The 18,309-nt window shown below is 43.1% G+C and overlaps 1 long non-coding RNA gene across 2 annotated transcripts in view; it reads right to left on the minus strand.

Moving 5' to 3' along the window:
- Positions 1 to 619: 619 nt before the first annotated feature.
- LOC104225372 (uncharacterized) overlaps positions 620 to 18,309 on the minus strand; it is a 28,640-nt gene continuing 10,950 nt past the window's right edge. Inside the window, exons 3-4 of one of the 2 annotated variants that reach the window (XR_011401676.1) lie at positions 8,759 to 8,826; positions 620 to 874 (exon numbers count right to left, since the gene is read on the minus strand). This is a non-coding gene — a long non-coding RNA (uncharacterized lncRNA). Of the gene's footprint in view, positions 875 to 8,532; positions 8,827 to 18,309 lie in introns of those variants that run through there. The other variant, XR_011401675.1, reaches the window with a different exon arrangement.

Genomic DNA, 18,309 nt, shown 5'->3' on the forward strand with positions numbered 1-18,309 from the left:
CTCGGTATGGTCCTTTCCAATTCGGGCCTAGTTTCCCTTCATTAGGGTCTCGAGTATTGAGGGTGACCTTTCGCAGAACTAAGTCCCCGACTCCAAAGTGTCGAAAGTTGGTCCTTCTATTGTAGTATCTTTCAATCCTTTGTTTCTGTCCGGCAATCCGAACGAGTGCTGCTTCTCGCTTTTCATCTAATAACTCGAGGCTAGCATTCATGGCCTCATGATTTGACTCCTCCGATGCGTGTCGAAACCTAGCGCCGGGTTCTCCAACCTCGGGGGGATGAGGGCCTCGGAGCCGTATACTAGAGAAAACGGGTTGGCCCCCGTGCTAGACTTTGATATCGTCCGATATGCCCAAAGGACCTCGGGTAAAACTTCTCTCCATTTACCTTTCGCATCGTCCAATCTTTTCTTCAATAATAGATTTATTTGTTGACTCGGCATGTCCATTTCCAGTTGGATGGTACGGTGTCGATAAGATCCTCTTTATTTTGTGCATCTCGAGGAACTCCGTTACCTTGCTACCTATGAATTATTTTCCATTATCATTGTCACGATCCTAAAACTGACCCAGCCGACACAAACCCAAAACCAACCAGAAAATCATAAGAAGTTTTAACTAAAATCCCATAATATAAGTTTAAATAAGCAGTGCAAAAATATAACACAAGACCGACATCGGGGTGTCACCAGTCATGAGCATTTACAAACTCCTCTAGGAACAAGAAAGGATGACATAGTCCGAAAATAAACTACTAAGACAATCTAAATAAGATAGAAAGGAGAAGCACTGGCTGCGAAGGCCAAGCAGCTACCTAGTCAACTTCAGAGACCTGATGGAAGACTGATCAGCACTCACTATCGCGTCCCGAGACCCCTGGATATGCTCACAAAGTGTAGGGAATAATGTGAGTACACCAACTTAGTAAGTAATAAAAGTAAATGAAAGCTGAGTAGTAAGAAAACACGTAATTTCACGTCATAGCACTACAACAAAATAGTATATTCCCAGAACAATACAATAAAGCAATAAAACTCGTAAAAACAACTCAGTTCAGTAAAACCTTTTTAAAACATCTTCAAATAGTTTCAAATGAGTGATGAAAATAGTGAGTAGAAGTGATGAAAGCATAAACAACCCCTCGGGCAAAACATGTACCACAACCGCCCCTCGAGCAAAGTATCAACATATCCAGCCCCTCGAGCTACCTCACAATCACTCGTAATCAGCCCCTTGGGCAACAACATGAAACAACAACAGCCCCTCGGGCATTATCACATCTCTCACACTGTGTACCCGTGCTCACTATGAGTGTTCAAACTCCGAAGGGGCTCCTACAGCCCAAGCGCTATCACAAGCCATCTCGTGGCATAACAAATCAGGCCCTCGGCCTCTCATATATCACAAATAAGTACAAGATGTTGTGGCGTGTAGCCCGATCCCATAATATCCTCACAACACAGGCCCTCGACCTCACTCAGTCAGAAACCTCTCAAGCCACTCGGGCAACAGTAAATCATGATGCTCAGCCCAAAATATCATTTAAAAATATAAAAACGGAGTAGATACGCCTGAGTTATGAAAACAGTAGAATAAAGCATGACTGAGTACAGATAATAAGTCAAAATAGTGAGGACTAGCAGTAAAACGCTCCTAAGGGTCCAAAACAAGTGGCACGAGGCCTAAATATGGCATTCAGCCCAAAACATGGTAATACTTTCCAAAACACAATGATATCAAACAGTTTTCAATCAAATATGCGACTTAACAGTCGTACGGGACAGACCAAGTCACAATCCCCAATCGTGCACGACCCCACGCTCGTCATCTAGCGTGTACGCCATCTCAAGGTAGCACAACGATGTGAATCCGGGGTTTCATACCCTCAGGACAACATTTACAATCATTACTTAAATCAAACCGATCCAAACTCTAACCCACGATACCTTCACCTCTCGAATCGGCCTCCAAATGCTCCGAATCTAACAAGAATCAATTTCACATAATTAATACATGCTAAAGGAACAAAGCCCACTCGAAAATAACCAATCTACATCAAAAACCCCGAAATTGGCCAAACTCGACCCTCGGGCCCACGTCTCAGATTCTAATAAAAATCACAAAACTAGAATCCTTACAAAACTACCGAATACATCAAATCCGACCACAGATGACCCCTCAAATCCCTAAATCAAAGTCTCCAATTTCAAACCCTAAACCCCCAATTTAACCACTAATTTCCATAAACTCTATGTCTAATCAGTAAAATATCACCATAGAAACGAGTTTTAGTTCCAAGAATCTTACCTCCACGAAATTCCCTTGAATTCCCTCTTCAAATTGCTCCCACAAGCTCCAACCCGAATGAGAAATTGATGAAATAAGCCAAAAATTTGCGAAGGCATCTATTTTTATGTTCTGCGCAGCGATACCACACCTGCAGCCTTTTTACTCGCATCTGCGGACCGCTTATGCGGTTAAAGTAACCGCACCTGCAGTTTTCACTTAAGGTCCTAACTCTGCATCTACGGCTAAAACTCGCACCTACGGCCCCGCAGGAGCGATAGAATTTGTGCACCTGTGGTCAAGCTCCAGCTGACCCTGGACCGCTTCTGTGACCTTCTCTGCGCATCCGCGACATCGCACCTGTAGTCCCTAATCCGCAGGTATGGAAATGAGAGAAGCAGAAAATCTGCAGCACAACTCCAAAAACCCAACCTCTCTGTCAACCATCCAAATCCATCATGAGGCCCTCGGGACCTCAACTAAACATGCCAACAAGTCACATACCACTATTCAAACTTGTTCCAACCTTCGGAACACCCAAAACAACATCAAAATATCAAAACACCATCAGATTCAAGCCTAAGAATTCCAAAACATCCAAATTCTTCTTTCGATCAAAAAGTCTATCAAACCTCGTCCGAATGACTTGAAATTTTGCACACACATCCCAAATGACACAACGGACCTACTCCAATTTCCGAAATTCCATTCCGACCCCTATATCAAAATTTTCACTACCCACCGAAAACTCCAAAATTTCAATTTCGCCAATTCAAGCCTAAATGTACCTCGGACCTCCAAAATATATTTCGATCATGCTCCTAAGTCTCAAATCACTTCACGAAGCTATCCGAACCATAAAACCAAGTTCCAAGATCATTTACTCACAAGTCAACTTCCGGCTGACTTTTCCAACTAGAAGGTCAACTTAAGAGACTAAGTGTCTCATTTCTCTACAAAAGCACCCCGAACCCAAAGTAACCAACACGATGCTATGAAACACTATTGAACAACACATAAAGAAGCAGAAATGGGAGGGAACGGAGCGGTAACTCATGAAATGACCAACTGGGTTGTTACATCCTCCCCCTCTTAAACAAACGATTGTCCTCGAACGAGTCAAGAAACATACCTGAAGTCTCAAATAGGTGAGGATATCTGCTCCGCATCTCCCGCTCGGTATCCCAAGTATCCTCCTCTACGGGCCAACCTCTCCACTGCACTTTCATTGAAGCTATATCCTTTGATCTCAACTTTCGAACCTGACGCTCCAAAATAGCCACTGGCTTCACATCATAAGTCAAATCACTGTCTAACTGAATCGTGCTGAAATCCAAAATATGAGGCGGATCGCCAATATACTTCCGAAGCATAGAAACATGAAATACTGAATGCACACTCGATAAGCTAGGTGGCAAAGAAAGCTCATAAGCCACCTCCTCAATCCTTTGAAGCACCTCAAAAGGCCTAATGAACTGAGGGCTCAATTTACCCTTCTTCCCAAATCTCATAACACCCTTCATGGGTGAAACCTTCAATAGAACCTTCTCCTCGACCATGTAGGACACATCACTAATCTTCCTGTCAGCATAACGTTTTTTTCTCGACTGCGCTATATGAAGCTGCTCCTGGATCACCTTCACCTTGTCCAAAGCATCCTGCACCAAGTCTGTACCCAAAAGCCTAGCCTCACCTGGCTCAAACCAACCAACTATAGATCTACACCGTCTTCCATACAAAACCTCTTATGGAGCCATCTGAATACTCGACTGATAACTGTTGTTATAAGCAAATTCCACGAGCGGTAGAAACGGGTCCCATGAACCGTCGAAATCAATGACACAAGCACGCAACATGTCTTCCAATATCTGAATAGTGCGCTAGGACTGCCCATCCGTCTGAGGGTGAAAAGATATGCTCAACTCAACTTGAGTACCCAACTCTCTCTGCACGGCTCTCCAAAACTGCAAAGTAAACTAAGTACCTCTATCTAAAATAATAGAAACTAGGACACCATACAAGCAAACAATCTCTCGGATATAGATCTCTACCAACTGCTCTGAAGAATAGGTAGTACATACATGAATGAATTACGCGGACTTGGTCAGCCAATCCATAATCACCCAAATAAGCCACCCGGTCTCTGATGCTCATATTTCAGCTGCTGACAATTGAGACATCGAGCTAAAAATCCTATAATGTCCTTCTTCATTTTCCTCCACCAATAATGCTATCTCAGATCCTGATACATCTTTGTGGCACCCGGATGAATGGAATACCGCGAGCTATGGCCTCCTCCAGAATCAACTCCTGAAGCCCGTCTACATTGGGCACGCATATTCGGCCCTGCATCCTCAATACCCCATCATTGCCAATAGTCACATCTCTAGCATCGTCGTGCTGAACTTTATCCTTAAGGACAAGCAAATGAGGATCATCATACTGGCACTCTCTGATGCGATCAAACAAGGAAGACCAAGAAATCATACAAGCTAAGACCTGACTGGGCTCTAAAATATCCAACCTCACAAATCGATTGGCCAAGGCCTAAACATCAACTGCAAGAGGTCTCTCCCCAATAGGAATAAATGCAAGACTGCCCATATTCACCGCCTTCCTACTCAAAGCATCGGCCACTAAATTGGCCTTCCCCGGATGGTACAAAATAATAATATCATAGTCCTTTAGCAGCTCCAACCATCTCTGCTGCCTCAAATTGAGATCCTTCTGCTTGAACAAGGGCTGGAGGCTACGAAGATGAGTAAACACCTTACAAGACACACCATAAAGATAATGCCTCCAAATCTTCAATGCGTGAGCAATGGTAGCCAACTCTAGATCGTGAATAGGGTAGTTCTTCTCATGGGGCTTCAACTGACGAGAAGCATAAGCAATCACTCTACCCTCCTGCATCAACACACACCCAATACCAACTCTCGAAGTATCACAATACCCTGTATATGAACCTGAAGCTGATGGCAAAACTAACACTGGAGTTGTGGTCAAGGCAGTCTTGAGCTTCTGAAAGCTTGCCTCACACTCATCCGACCACCTGAATAGAGCACCCTTTTGAGTCAACTTGGTCAAGTGTGATGCTATAGATGAAAATCCCTGAACGAACTGATGGTAATAACCCACCAAACCAAGAAAACTACGACTCGCTGTGGCTGAAGATGGTGGGGGGCAACTCTGAACTCTATCTTCTTCGAATCAACCTGAATACCCTCACTGGAAACCATGTGTACTAAGAAAGCCACTAAATTGAGCCAAAACTCATATTTGGAGAACTTTGCATAGAACCTCTCCTCTCTCAGTATATGCAACACAACTCTCAAATGCTCCGCGTGCTCTTTCTGACTATGCGAGTACACGAGAATATCATCAATGAAAACAATCAAAAACGAGTCGAGATAAGGCCGAAACACGCTGTTCATCAAATGCATGAACGCTGCTGGGGTATTGGTCAACGCAAAAGACATCACGAGGAACTTATAATGACTATATCAGGTCATGAAAGTTGTTTTACGAATATCCGAGTCCCTGATCTTCAAATGGTGATACCCTGAACTGAGATCAATCTTGGATAACACCCTCGCTCCCTGAAGCCGATCAAATAAATCATCGATACGAGGCAAAGGATACTTGTTCTTGATTGTAACTTTGTTCATCTTCCTATAGTCAATGCACATCCTCATCGTGCCATCCTTCTTCTTCATAAATAGAACAAGCGCACCCTAAGGTGACATGCTGGGCCAAATAAACCTCTTATCAAGGAGCTCCTGAAGCTGCTAGTTCAACTCCGCTGGTTCCATACGATACAGTAGAATAGAAATGGGATGAGTGCTCGGCACCAGATCAACACCAAAATCAATATCCCTATCCGGTGGCATGCCCGACAAGTCTGTAGGAAACACATCCGAAAAGTCCCTTACTACCGGGACCAAATCAATGGTAGGAGCTTCTGCATTGAAATCCCTCACAAAAGCTAAGTATGAAAGAAAACCCTTCCTAACCATCATTCAGAAATGAAATCACCCTACTAGGAACAAAATCAGTCGAACCTCGCCACTCAATACGTGGCACACCCAGCATAGCCAACGTCACTATCTTAGCATGACAGTCCAAAATAGCACGACATGGAGATAGCCAATCCATGCCTAATATCACACCAAAGTCCATCATACAAAGCAACAGAAGGTACACTCGGGTCTCCAAACCCCCAATATTCACCACACACGACCGATACATGCAGTCTACAACAATAGTATCGCCTACCAGAGTAAATACATGAATAGATGAAACAAGAGACGCATAGGTCATATCCAAATAACGAGCGAAATATGATGACACATATGAAAAAGTGAAACTAGGATCAAATAACATAGAGGCATCTCTGTGGCAAACTAAGACAATAGCTGTAATCACAACATTTAAAGCAATAGTATCGGGTCTAGCTAGGAGTGCATAGAAACGGGCCTAACCACCACCTGATCGACCTCCCCCTCTAGGGCGACCCATAGTTGATTGTCTTTCACCCCTAGCTGGGTGGGTGGGTAGTGAAGTAGTTGGTGCTGAAGTCGGTGGCTGACTCATCTGCTTAGACGAACCCCCTTGACGACGAGGACACTGCCTCCACATGTGCCCCAACTCTCCACACTCATAACAACTCCCTGGTGTTGGAGACGGGGACTAAAGGGAACCCCTAGCACTTGGATGATTAGCAGAAGAACCTGGCATAGAAGAGCCCTGAACGGATGGAGCATGAGACGAACTCTGGGCTGGGAGTGCCCCGAGTGATGATTGGCCCTGATGAGAACTGTGAAAACCATCCCCCGATGATGCCCCACGATAACCTGGGCGGGCTAACTGAGCATGTCTGAATGGGAGGCCTTTATTGTGCTAAAATTGGCCCCCATGAGGAGTACCACTGAATCCACCCTAACCACGAGGCCTCTTAGCCTCCTTCTCAATCCTCTCCCGACAACGAACCATATCAATCTGTCGAGCTATGTCAAAACCTCATCAAAGGTAACACCAGATACTTTATCTCTAGTCATAAGCAACTGAAGCTGAAAATCGAGGCCATCTATAAACCTCTTGATCCTCTCTCGATTTGTGGGAACCAACCAGACTGAATGACGAGCTAACTCAGAGAACCGCATCTCATAGTGTGTAACAGATCTGTCGCCCTGACGACGCTGCTCGAACTGCCTGCGCAACTCCTCTCGGCGAGACTCAGGTACAAACTTCTCCAGAAAGAGAATGGAGAACTGCTACCAAGAAAGGGGTGATGCGCCAACCGGCCTACGCCTCTCGTAAGCCTCCCACCAACTGAGTGCAGCCCTGGAGAACTGGAAAGTAGTGAATGAGACCCCACTAGTCTCCAAAATACCTACGGTCCGAAGCATCCTCTAACACTTGTCCAAGAAACCCTAGGCATCCTCGCCCTCTACACAACTAAAAGTCGGAGGCCAAAGTCTACAAAACCTCTCCAATCTGCGCTACTCGTCCTCTGGCATAACAGGTGTTGCATAGTCCTGAGCAGCTGCAACCGGTTGGGCTGGAGGTGCCCCCGGTGTCTAAAGTCCCTGCACGACCTGCTCAAGTGTGCAAGCGGCGGGAGTCTGAATGCCTCCCCCGGCCTGAGAAGTAGTTGCGGCTGTAGTAACTGAGATCGCCTAAGCTAGGCCAGTGCATACTGATAGAATCTGGGCCAGGGCCTCCTGAAGGCCTGAGATCACAATAGGCACAGCTAGTTCCTGAGCAGGTGCTGCTGGAGCGTCCACAACTGGGACCTGATTATGACCTAAGGCAGCTGGTAGATCTGCAGGTGCTGCCCTAGCTGTTGTGCGGGCTACACCCATGCCCCTACCACGGTCTCGACCGCGTCTTTGGCCTCTAGTGGCCCTAGCTGGTGGTACTGGTGGTCGTCCATCCTGACCGGTAGCACGTGTCCTCACCATCTGTGAGAGAAAAGAATAACAGAAGTTTAGTACTAGAATCAACAGATTCGCACGACAAGAATTCGAGAATATGAAGTTTTTCCTAAAGGTTCTGCAGCCTCCCAAGGATAAGTACAGACGTTTCTGTACCGAACTGCGAGACTCTACTAAACCTGCCCATGTCTTGTGAGACCTATATAACCTAGGCTCAAATACTGACTGTCACGACCCTAAAACTGACCTGGTCGTGATGGCGCCTAACATGAAACTAAGCCAGCCGACACAAATCCAAAACCAACCAGAAAATCATAAGAAGTCATTTTAAGCCATTAATTACCTAAAATCCCATAATAAGTTTAAATAAGCAGTGCAGAAATATAACACAAGCCTGACATTGGGGTATCACTAGTCATGAGCAACTACAAACTCATCTAGGAACAAGAAAGGATGACATAGTCTGAAAATAAACTACAAAGACAATCTAAATAAGATAGGAAGGAGAAGAACTGGATTGCGAACGCCAAACAGCTACCTAGTCAACTCCGGAGACCTGCTGGAAGACTGATTAGCACTCACTATCGAGTCCCGAGACCCCTGGATCTGCACACAAGGTGCAGAGAGTCATGTGAGTACGCCAACTCAGTACGTAATAAAAGTAAATGAAAGCTAAGTAGTAAGAAAACACATAATTTCACGTCATAGCACTACAGCAAAACAGTATATGCCAGAACAATACAGTAAAGCAATAAAACTCGCAAAAACAACTCATTTCACTAAAACCTTTTTAAAACATCTTCCAATAGTTTCAAACGAGTGATGAAAACAGTGAGTAAAAGTGATGAAAGCATAAATAGCCCCTCATGCAAAACATGTACCACAACCTCCCCTCGGGCAAAGTATCAACAGATCCAGCCTCGCGGGCTACCTCACAATCACTCGTAATTAGCCCCTCGGGCAACAACATGAAACAACAATAGCCCTTCGGGCAGTATCACATCTCTCACACTGGGTACCCGCGCTCACTGGGGGTGTTCATACTCCGGAGGGGCTCCTACAGCCCAAGCGCTATCACAAGCCATCTCGTGGCATAACAAATCAGGCCTTCGGCCTCTCATATATCACAAATCAGTACAATATGCTATGGTACGCAGCCCGATTCCATAATATCCTCACAACACAGGCCCTCAGCCTCACTCAGTCAGAAACCTCTCAAGCCACTCGGGCAACAGTAAATCATGATGCTCAGCCCAAAATATCATATAAAAATATCAAAATAGAGTAAATATGGTTGAGTTATGAAAATAGTAGAATACAGCATGACTGAGTACATATATTAAGTCAAAACAATGAGGAATAGCAATAAAAATCCCCTAAGGATTCAAAACAAGTGGCACGAGGCCCAAATATGGCATTCAGCCCAAAACATGATAATACTTTCTAAAACACAATGATATCAGACAGTTTTCAATCAAATACGTGATTTAACAGTCATACGGGACGGACCAAGTCACAATCCCCAATGGTGCACGACCCCATGCTTGTCATCTAGCGTGTGCGTCACCTCAAGTAGCACAACGATGTGAAATCCGGGGTTTCATACCCTCAGGACAACATTTACAATCATTACTTACCTTAAACCGGTCCAAACTTTAATCCGCGATGCCTTTGCCTCTCAAATCGGCCTCCAAATGCTCTAAATCTAACAAGAATCAGTTTCACATCATTAATACACGCTAAAGGAACAAGGCCCACTCGAAAATAACCAATTTACATAAAATAATCCTAAAATTGGCCAAACCCGACCCCTGGACCCATGTCTCGGATTCCGATAAAATCACAAAACTAGAATCCTTACACTCTCACGAGTTCATACGTACCAAATTCATCAAAATCCGACCAAAAACGACTCCTCAAATCCCTGAATCAAAGTCTCCAATTTCAAACCCTAAACCCCCAATTTTAACCACTAATTTCTATAAACTCCACGTCGAATCAGTAAAATATCACTATAGAAATGAGTTTTAGCTCCAAGAATCTTACCTCCACGAAATTCTCTTGAATTCCCTCCTCAAATTGCTCCCACAAGCTCCAACCCGAATGAGAAATTGATGAAATAAGCCAAAAATTCGTGAAGGCATCAATTTATATGTTCTGCCCAGCGATACCGCACCTGCGGCCTTTTTAATCGCATCTGCGGACCGCTTCTGCAGTCAAAGTAACTGCACCTGCGGTTTTCACTTAAGGGCCCAACTCTGCATCTGCGGCTAAAACTCGCACTTGCGGCCCTGCAGGAGCGCTAGAAGCTCCGCACCTGCGATCAAGCTCCAACTGAACCCGGACCGCTTCTGTTACCTCCTCTGTGCATCCGCGACATCGCACCTGTGGTCCCCAATCCGCGAGTGCGGAAATGACAAAAGCAGAAAATCTGCAGCACAACTCCAAAAACCCAAACTCTCCGTCAACCATCCAAATGTATCCTGAGGCCCTCGGGACCTCAACCAAACATGCCAACAAGTCACATACCACTATTCAAACTTGTTACAACCTTCGGAATACTAAAAACAATATCCAAACATCAAAACACCATCGGATTCAAGCCTAAGAATTCCAAAACTTCCAAATTCCTCTTTCGATCAAAAAGCCTATCAAACCTCGTCCGAATGACTTGAAATTTTGCACACACGTCCCAAATGACAAAAGGACCTACTACAATTTTCGAAATTCCATTCCGACCCCTATATCAAAATTTCCTCTACCCACAGGAAAACGCCAAAATTCCAATTTTGTCAATTCAAGCCTAAATCTACCCCGGACATCCAAAATACATTTCGATCACACTCCTAAGTCCCAAATCACCTCATGAAGCTATCCGAACCATAAAAACCAGTTCTGAGATCATTTACTCACAAGTCAACTTCCAGTTGACTTTTTCAACTAGAAGACTAACTTAAGATACTAAGTGTCTCATTTCTCTACAAAACCACTCCGAACATAAACTAACCAATATCATGCGATGAAACACAGCTGAACAACACATAAAAAATCAGAAATTGGTTGGGGGGAAGGAGCAGTAACTCATGAAATAATCGGCTGGGGCATTACAGTTACATACAATCTCTACAGGTATCCCAAACCGGCAAATGATGTGGTCCCAGATTAAGTCAATAACTTCTTTTTATCTGACCTTCTCGAAGGCTTGTGCTTCCACCCACTTAGATAAATAATCGATCATAAACAAATTAAACTTGGCTTTACCTAGGGCCATTAGTAAGGGTCCAACTATGTCCATTCCCCATTTCATGTAAGGCCACGAAGATAGGACTGAATGGAGTTGTTCTCTGGGCTGATGGATCATCGGTGCAAATCGGTGACACTTATCACATTTTTTGACAAATTCCTTAGTATCTTTTTCCATGCTATCCCAGTAGTATCTTGCCCTGATAATTTTGCGGACCAAAGATTCAGCACCAGAATGGTTCCCACAAGTGCCTTCGTGGATTTCTCGTAGAACATAATCGGTGTCCCCTGGACCCAAGCATACCGCCAATGGTCCATCGAATGTTCTTCGGTACAAGGTTTCATCTTTATCTAATGCAAACCTAGCAGCCTTGGCTCGTAGGGCCCTCGATTTTTTGTGGTCCGATGGGAGTTTTCCATTATTCATATAGTCGATATACTTATTTCTCCAGTCCTAAGTTAAACTTGTTGAATTTATCTTGACATGACCCTCTTCAACCACAGACTTTGATAGTTGGACGATAGTCCCCAGGACGATGTCATCTTCTTCGACCGAAGATCCTAGATTAGCAAGTGCATCAGCCTCACTATTTGTTCTCGAGGTATGTGATTCAGAGTCCACTCCTTGAAGCGGTGCAAAGTTACCTGTAGTTTATCGAGGTACCACTGCATTCTATGCTCTCGAACCTCGAAACTCTTGTTTACCTGATTTACCACCAATAGAGAATCACACTTGGCCTCGATGACCTCTGCTCCCAAGCTTTTGGCTAGCTCGAGACCTACAATCATGGCCTCATACTCGGCCTGACTGTTAGTTAATCTAGGAGTTTTGATAGATTGCCTAATGGTATCACCCCGTGGGTGGCTTCAAGACAATGCCAAGTCCGAACCCCTTCACATTCGAGGCACCGTCTGTGAAAAGGGTCCATACCCCCAATGCCGTACCCGAACTCAACAAGAGTTCTTTCTCCACTTCGGGTACAGAGGTTGGCGTAAAATTTGCCACGAAGTCTGCTAGGATTTGAGACTTGATGGCCGTTCGGGGTTGATATTTGATATCGTACCTGCTAAGTTCGATGGTCTATTTGGCCAATCGGCCCAATAACTCGAGCTTATGCAAAACATTTTGAAGGGGGTATGTGGTTAATACACATATAGGATGACATTGAAAATATTGTTTTAGCTTTCTATATGCGCTTATCAATGCAAGTGCTAATTTTTCTAAGTGAGGGTACCTAGTTTCAGCATCTCCTAGAGTTCGGATGACGTAATAAACAGGAAATTGCATACCTTGCTCTTCTCGAACTTGTACCCCACTTACTGCTATCTCGGACACTGCCAAGTATAGATAAAGTTTTTCATCTACCTTCGGGGTGTGAAGCAAAGGCGGGCTCGACAGATATCGCTTTAATTCTTTTAAGGCTTGCTGACATTCCGGGGTCCATGCGAAATCCTTTTTCTTTTTGAGCAAGCAAATGAACCGGTGACTCTGATCAAATGACATCGAAATGAATCGACCTAGAGCAGCTATTCAACCTGTTAACCTTTGCACGACCTTCACACTATCCACGACCGTGATGTCCTCGATGGCCTTGATCTTATCGGGGTTATTTTTAATGCCCCTATTCGACACCATGAAGCCGAGGAACTTACCTGAGCCGACTCCGAAGGCACATTTCTCCGAGTTAAGCTTCATGTTGTATTTTCTCAAGATTTTGAATATTTCTCGCAATTGAGTCAAATAGTCCTATGCGCGCAAGGATTTGACCAACATATCATAATGTAAACTTCCATTATTTTACCTATTTGTTCTTCAAATATTTTGTTAACTAGGCGTTGGTATGTAGCTCCTGCATTTTTTAGCCCGAAGGGCATTACATTATAACAATAAGTTCCAAATTTAGTAATAAATGAAGTCTTTTCCTGATCCTCCGGGTTCATCTGGATTTGATTGTACCCAGAGTAGGCATCAAGAAAAGTTAGGGTCTCGTGGACAGTCGTGGCATCGATCATACAATCGATGTTGGGCAGTGGGAAAGAATCTTTTGGACACGCTTTGTTCAAGTCCTTATAGTCTACACACATTCTAAGTTTGTTTCCCTTTTAGGAACTACAACTACATTGGCTAACCACTCTGGGTATTTTACCTCCCGTATAGATCCTATTTTAAGAAGTTTGGTTACCTCGTCCTTTATGAAAGCATGCTTTACCTCGGATTGAGGCCTCCTTTTTTGTTTCACTGATTTGAACCTGGGATCAGTGATTAGCCGATGCGTGGTGATTTTCGGTGGAATCCCTATTATATCTAAATGTGACCAAGCAAAGCAATCCATATTATCAATAAGAAATTGAATGATTTTTTTCCTGAGTTCGGGGGTTAATCCTGTTCCCAGGTATACCTTTTTCTCGGGCGTGTATTCGATCAAAATGACCTATTCCAGCTCCTTGATGGTTGATTTGGTTGCATCGGATTATTTGGGATGACGAAGGTTCGGGGAGTAAGGAAATCCTCATCTTCGTCTTCGAATACCTGTTGCTCCGATTCCATTGAGGTTGGAGGCGGTGATTGCTATTTGGCCGCCTGTTTACCTCCGATGCTCGATTTCTCCAAAGTCGAAGGCTCTGGTATCGGCACCACTTCCTCAATTACAAACATCTCTTTTGCAGCATGTTGCTCTCCGTAGACTGTTTTCACTCCTTCCTCCGTTGGGAACTTCATTATTTGATGAAGAGTTGAAGGCACTGCCCTCATGTTGTGTATCTATGGTCTCCCAAGGAGTAAGTTATACCTCATATCACCTTCGATGATATGGAACTTCGTATCTTGTATGGTCCCGGCTACGTTTACTGGCACGATAATCTCTCACTTTGTTGTTTCACTTGCCATGTCGAAGCCATTCAAGACCCGGGATGTAGGTACAATCTTATCTTGTAGGCCGAGTTGTTCCATGACCCTCGATCTGATTATGTTTGCTGAGCTACCTGCATCCACTAAAACACGTTTAACTTGAATTTAATTCAAAAGGATAGAGATTACCAGGGCATCATTGTGAGGCTGAGATATGCCTTATACTTCCTCATCACAGAATGATAAGATGTCCTCGGGCACATAACTCCGAGTCCGTTTTTCCCTAGTGATTGATACTTTGGTGCGCTTGAACACAGGTCATTGAGGGACATCGACTCCGCCAATGATCATGTGGATTACATGTTGTGGTTCTTCTTGTTCATTTTTCCTTGCATCTCTCTCCCTGAGGTGATTCTTAGCCCGATCACTTAGGAATTCTTGAAGGTGGCCCTCATTGAACAAATGAGCTATTTCTTCCCTTAGCTGTCTGCAATCTTTTCATCGATGACCATGTGTGCCATGATCCTTACATATCAAGTTCGGGTTCCTTTTAGAAGGATCGGTCTGTATTGGCCTAGGCCACTTGGTATCTTTGATTCTCCCAATAGCTGAGACAATCCTTGATGCATCTATGCTAAAGTTGTACTCTGATAATCGAGGGGCCTCGGCGGGGTCGATGTGCTTATCGAACCCGCTTTTACTCATGAGTCACCAAGAACTTTGACCTCGATCGTTTCTCCGATCGCTCCAAGGAGTGTTGCGGCTTCGGCCGCTATTCCTTCGATCGGCATATGGCTGATACCGTTCTTTGTTGAATCTCGATTCCCGGTCTATGTCCCTCGGGGGCTTGGCCGCAAATTTGTTAGGATGAATTAAACTTGAGGGGGCTCCCAACTCGTCATCCTCGACCCTAATTTTTAACTGGTAATGATTGTGCACATCCGACCATGTCACAGCTAAATATTCGATCAAGTTCTGTTTCAATTGTCAAGACGCAATCGAGCTCCTTTCATTCAGATCCTGCATAAAGGCCTGTACTACCCAATCATCGGAGACCGATGGCAATTCCATTCTTTCCATCTGAAACCGGGACATGAACTCCCTTAGCATCTCGTCGTTCCTTTTCTTTATCTTGAAGACATCCGATTTTCTCGTGGCCACCTTTATAGACACGGCGTGTGCTTTCACGAAGGCGTCTGCTAGCATAGCAAATAAATCAATATAGTTAGGAGCTAAGTTGTGATACCAAATCATGGCTCCTTCTGATAGCGTTTCCCAAAATGTTTTCAACAAAACTGACTTGATTTCATTGTCATTCAAGTCATTCCCTTTGATCCCGCAATTGTATGAAATAATATGCTCGTTAGGGTTTGTTGTCCTGTTATACTTGGGTATATCAGGCATGCAAAACTTCTTGGGAATGGGCATCGGAGTCGCACTCGGGGGGAATGGTTTTTGTATGAACTTTTTAGCGTCTAAGCCTTTCAAAACTGGAGGTGCCCCCGGTATTTGATCAACACGGAAGTTGTAAATTTCCACCTTCTTATCGTTGTCTTCAATTTTCTTTTCCTCAGACTCGATCCTCTTAGTAAGCTCTTCGAGCATCCTCATAATCATAGGGTCAGTCCCCGAGCCACTTTTACCGAGCCTTTCTAGTGCTGGCTCAGCATGCCAAGAGTTTACTAGTTCAGCTGTGTTTGGAATTTTATTTTGACTCTGAATTTTTATCCCCGAGTCCCCCTTTTTCCATTCCTTGTGTTCTTTGGCCATCGGACAGGGCTTCCCTGCATATATTTCCTTCGGGGTCCGTGCCTAGATCTGCATTCAAAGAAATGTGTGAACTAACATCAAAAGTTCCACATTTGGCACTTCCATGGGTTTATTGGTGGTACACCGACTCCTACGTTGTTGTTTTCTCCAAGACCTTCGTTGTCATGAATGGGTGCGTTTTGTGACCTAGATATGTTTCAGCCTGAGAAGCAAAAATCTTGACAAGAAAAGGTGTAAAAGCAACGTGTGTAATGAAAATCAGTAAAGAAATAATCACTATTATCTTTAATCCCACGGTGGGCGCCAAACTATTTACCTCAAAAATACGAGTAACAATTAAATTTGATTTGTGGTTTTAAAGATATGTGATTTAGTTCAATACCAATTAATAATCAAGAAATATGAAGTATAAATAAAAGAGACAAGTAAATCAAACCAGTGTTACTCAACTGCAGTGACCTCGAGCTTAGTGACCTCGAGGTGGCTTAGAGCAATTGGAACAATTAAGTAAGAACAATAAAGCTAAAGGATAGTTCTGATGAACAGTAGGCAAAAAGTAGAGAGTATATTCTTTGTTCAATGATAAGATGTCTTACAAATGACTGGGGTCCCCTTTATATAATAGGGGAACCCTAAATAAGGAATATTCTTGATACAACTGTCTAACCACCTAGTACGGAATCGTACAATCATATTCCTGGATTTGCGCCATGACTTTGGGGACGTGGCAGGAATCTAACTTGTTCTGGTACAAATCCGTAACGGGACTATTTTGGGGTCGAGCACACTTGACCTTGGTATGCATCGTGCTCCACCTTCAAACTCGGATCTGGTCCCTCGAGCTCGAGCTTGATCTTGCCCGTACTCGGACTTAGGATGGGCCCTTGGGCCTATAAGTCGGAGGCATACAATTTTTATTGTATGCAATCATCTAAAAGTCTAATATTTTCAAAAGGCTCTCTAAGCTTATTATTGATAAAGACATGTAGAGAGCTATTCTCTATGTTACTTGCCTTGAATTTGCTTATGAAGTAGCAATTTTTAGAAAGATATTTTAAAACATCAGATAAGCCATGATGCATCATGATGATAAGACGTTGGATCCAAGTCCCAATGCATTATTGCCTAATACATACTATATGAATAAGACAATGGGTTCGAGTCGCAATGCACCACAGCTATGATATAATAATGATTGGGGAAATAATATGATTTTAATTAAAAAAACATGAAGCATGTCTCATTGTATCTGCTCCATTCCCTGAAGTGAATGTAAAGAAATAGATCAAAAGTTTGAAAAAAGTCTAACTAATTATTGGGGACTTATGAATGTATATGGGCGTGTCAGAGGGCAAAATAATAATAATCATCTTTAATAGTAATTATAAAAAGGAGAACAGTAAGGGTTCTCAAAGTAATTCTTAAAAAGTGAAGGCAATATTTACCATCACAGTGGTATGAAAATAATAATAATAAAGTATATCTAGATGATTATAGTCCATTTGCTGAAAGAATGAGACTTGTGATAAGCATTGTGAATGCAGACTCATTCTTGGAAGTGAATATGACTATATTTGATAAATATTATGAATACGGATGTGCTCATGCATGGTTGGATAAATACCACAACTCACATCTGAAGGAGGTTTGAGAGAAATAAGGAGATTAAATATTCCAGTGTGGTTGCATGAATATGTCATTGGTCACGTACCTATGCTACATAGAAAATATTTTGTCACCCCTTATCAAATATTATTAAAGGCAAAAGTAAAGCGAGAACATGGTCTTGCCTATAATAATTTTGATTATGTCAAAAAATATGATTTTCTTCGTGGAGGAGACATTCAGTATATGGATGGTGTGACGGAAGAACTATAGTACAAAATTATTTAAGAGCTCCAAAAGAGCATTTTTATAATAAGTCTTAAAGAAACTTATTGAGTTTCAAAGATATTAGCCAAAATTGTGACATATTGAGACTATAAATGATGTGAAGATTGAATATCTTCATATTACTACAATCATACCGGGTAAATATTGAAGGTTACCCAACTTTTTTCTTGCTTGTACTACACAAATATAAGCATAATGAATTTACATGCTAGTTTAGTGATACAAAGGATTATCAGTTGGAAAGGACGATTTGACCACCCCGATTCAATTATGATGTACAAAATAATTGATAATTCACATTGACATACATTAAACAATAAAAGATTCTTCATGAA

This window comes from Nicotiana sylvestris, chromosome 8 (assembly GCF_000393655.2).
Source record: "Nicotiana sylvestris chromosome 8, ASM39365v2, whole genome shotgun sequence".
Taxonomy (NCBI): domain Eukaryota; kingdom Viridiplantae; phylum Streptophyta; class Magnoliopsida; order Solanales; family Solanaceae; genus Nicotiana; species Nicotiana sylvestris.